This window comes from Sander vitreus, chromosome 1, assembly GCF_031162955.1.
Source record: "Sander vitreus isolate 19-12246 chromosome 1, sanVit1, whole genome shotgun sequence".
Lineage (NCBI taxonomy): Eukaryota > Metazoa > Chordata > Actinopteri > Perciformes > Percidae > Sander > Sander vitreus.
In genome coordinates this window covers 26,230,643-26,234,628 of record NC_135855.1, presented here as the reverse complement: position 1 = coordinate 26,234,628, position 3,986 = coordinate 26,230,643, and positions in this window count along the sequence as shown.

Below are 3,986 nucleotides of genomic sequence, written 5' to 3'. Positions count from 1 at the left end.
TACATGTACATTGCCCTTTTCATTGCAGACACAAAATGTGTGTATTCTGATAAAAAAAAGAAGAGCACAAATGGAATCTGGTTTGTCAAGTTATTTATCCATATAACAGACAATTTGCAGTATGTTATGTCCATTCTTACTTGACCCCTACACAGGCCTTGCACAGACTTGCAGTCCCCTCCTTTTTAATAAAGAAGCCCAACTGTGAAATCTAAGGACGTTTTTTTTGCTATTGAGATTCCCAGTCAACTAACAAACTTGTAAAATTGTGTTTCCTACTGTTTTTCTGCAAAATAGAAGAAGTAGTTTGGCCTACTGTAATGTTGAGTTCATGTTTCATAAAAGGCCAGTACTGTTTATCATACTCTGTCATTGTTTATATCCAAAACACATAAGCTTTCATGTCAACATCTCATGAGTCCAGATTAAATGCAGTGGCTTATCAATTCAAATAAGAAAATGAGCAGTGCTTTCCTTTCCAAGAGTTTTCGTCTAGTTTTGTTTTTCGTGGCTGACATTAGAATTTGATGCTGAATGTAAAATCACTGAACCCTTAATTATGTTTTCGACTAATGTCACAGTGTTACCTTTGAATATGCTCGGAGCTAAGATAGGCTGCAACATATTTCGAACAAAGGCTGTGCAGGGTAGACAAATGATGTTATCAGGCCAATGTGAAAATAAGCAGCTGGCTGGCATTGAAAAATGTTCACTGTGCAAGTTGATTTTTTCCCCGAGTCAAGTAGTTTGTCACAACTAACTACTCACTAACCAGAAACTGTCTGGATATGACAGCTAATATTGAAATTAGTTTAAAGGTCCTATGACATGCTGCTTTTTGGATGCTTTTATATAGGCCTTAGTGGTCCCCTAATACTGTATCTGAAGTCTCTTTCCCGAAATTCAGCCTTGGTGCAGAATTACAGCCAGTGGCGGTTCTACATTGAATTACACCCAGGGCGAGACCCCCTTCGAGCGACCCCCCCGTCCCCCCCCAACAAGATAAGTGAAAGAGAAAATGATATTTCTCAATTGCACAAATCCTTCATTAGAGCATTTGAAAAACACACTTAAGATAATCCAATTATTTAACTATTGCAATTACAACAGGAAACACACTTTTTAAGGTGAACAATGGCCCGTGCCAAAAACCGCCACTGATTACAGCCACTAGAGCCAGCTGACTGAAGAAGGAGTCTTTCCGGGATATGTTATCCCAGAGGACTCCGGAGGCAGTTGCAGGGTACCGAAGGGCCCGAAGAGCTGTGGCCTCTGACGTGAAAGAGGCAAAGCAGCGGGTGTGGGAGAAGTTTGGAGAAGGACTTTCGGTCGGCACCAAGGTGCTTCTGGAAAACCATTCGCCACCTCAGGAGGGGGAAGCGGGGAACCATCCAAGCTGTGTACAGTAAGGATGGGACACTGTTGACCTCAACCGAGGAAGTAATAGGGCGGTGGAAGGAGCACTTTGAGGAACTCCTGAATCCGACTAATACGCCCTCTATGTTAGAGGCAGAGCTGGAGGATGATGGGGGATTGTTGTCAATTTCCCAGATGGAAGTCATTGATGTAGTCAAACAACTCCACAGTGGCAAAGCCCCTGGGATTGATGAGATCCGTCCAAAAATGCTCAAGGCTCTGGGTGTGGAGGGGCTGTCTTGGTTGACACGCCTCTTCAACATTGCATGGAAGTCTCAAAAAGGGGGACCAGAGAGTGTGTGCCAATTACAGGGGTATCACACTTCTCAGCCTCCCTGGTAAAGTCTACTCCAAGGTGCTGGAAAGGAGGGTTCGGCTGATAGTCGAACCTCAGATTGAAGAGGAACAATGTGGATTCTGTCCTGGTCGTGGAACAATGGACCAGATCTTCACTCTTGCAAGGATCCTGGAGGGAGCCTGGGAGTATGCCCATCCGGTCTACGTGTGTTTCGTGGATTTAGAGAAGGCGTATGACCGGGTTCCCCTGGGAGATACCTTTGGAGGTGCTACGGGAGTATGGGGTGAGGGGGTCTCTTCTCAGGGCCATCCAATCTCTGTACGACCAAAGTGAGAGCTGTGTCCAGGTTCTCGGCAGTAAGTCGGACTCGTTTCAGGGTTGGCCTCCGCCAGGGCAGTTCGGTGGGCTGGGGATCTCATCGCTGCTTTTTGCAGATGATGTGGTCCTGATGGCAGCATCGGCCTGTAATCTTCAGCACTCACTGGATCGGTTCGCAGCCGAGTGTGAAGGAGTTCAAATACCTTGGGGTCTTGTTCGCAAGTGAGGGGACAATGGAGCGGGAGATTGGTCGGAGAATCGGTGCAGCGTGTGCGGTATTACATTCATTTTATCGCACTGTTGTGACGAAAAGAGAGCTGAGCCAGAAGGCAAAGCTCTCGATCTACCGGTCAGTTTTCGTTCCTACTCTCACCTATGGTCATGAAGGCTGGGTCATGACCGAAAGAACGAGATCCAGGGTACAAGCGGCCGAAATGGGTTTCCTCAGGAGAGTGGCTGGCGTCTCCCTTAGAGATAGGGTGAGAAGCTCAGTCATCCGTGAGGAGCTCGTAGTAGAGCCGCTGCTCCTTCGCGTTGAAAGGAGCCAGTTGAGGTGGTTCGGGCATCTGGTAAGGATGCCCCCTGGGCGCCTCCCTAGGGAGGTGTTCCAGGCACGTCCAGCTGGGAGAAGGCCTCGGGGAAGACCAAGGACTAGGTGGAGGGATTATATCTCCAACCTGGCCTGGGAACACCTCGGGATCCCCCAGTCGGAGCTGGTTAATGTGGCTCGGGAAAGGGAAGTTTGGGGTCCCCTGCTGGAGCTGCTACCCCCGCGACCCGATACCGGATAAGCGGACGAAGATGGATGGATGGATAGAGCCAGTCCCACAATGAGCTTTCCTTAGTATGTGCCATTTCTGTGTCTGTAGCTTTAAATGCTATTGAGGAGGAGAGAGGGGGGGCAAGGTGGAGGGTGGAGGCGTGGCCTTGACCAACTGCCACTTTGCTTGTTTTCAAGCCATGGTGTCTCTCTCTTTCTCATGGGCGGGCCAAATTCTCTGGGCGGGCAAAGCAAAGAAAGGGGAGGTAATCTTGCTCCTTATAACCTCATAAGGAGGAGATTCCAGATTGGCCCATCTGAGCTTTCATTTTCTCAAAGGCAGAGCCGGATACCCAGAGCTCGGTTTACACATAGACTGTATATAAGAATGGACCAACAGATCCCGTTGCTCTGGACGGAGACCAGTGAAGGCCTTTAGAAGCACTTTTCCGGTGAGCGCTGAGCGTTACTGCGCAGCCTCCAACTGAGAGAAACAACATAAATGTGACGTGAGCAACGTGTCTGAAAGTTGTAAGTCTTCTGGTAGCTGTGCCAAGAGAAATGTCAATCATTCCCAATCTTGCAGAGACGGAGAGCATAGGTATATATAAGGAGATAACATGGACACAGGCTAATTATTGCTAACTAAAATGCTAGTTAACATTAGTAATTAAACTTAAACAGCTAATGTAAGTCGAAACTGCCTGCAAGCTTCTCCTGTACTATACGGTAAGTCCTCTACTATGCCGTGGTTATGACACAATCGTTAGTCTATTTTTACAAAAACTTTTGCTACGGAGCCATAACGTGAGGTAGAAGGTAATGGAGCCTTTTATACATTGTCGTGTTTCTTTAGAAATAAACAATGGACAAATAAAGTCTTTAAACGCTTCAGATGTAAAGTTATTCGCTGTCAAAGTGACGTCAAAATGAATGGCAGTCAATGTGATGCTAACGGGGGGTGATTGCTTTGTAGCATCAAAATGGCGCCATAGGAGATTCGAGCTCTGAAGCGAAGCTTACCCCCTTGGGTTTACACCTATTGCCATTTCTAGCCATAGGGGGACCATAGGCAGGTTGGGGGAACTCATATTAATGTTAAAAAACCTCATAAAGGGAAATGTTCATGCCATGGGACCTTTTAGCTTAAAGTAAACATTTTTGTTTAGTAAAGTCCACACTGCTAAAATGTAA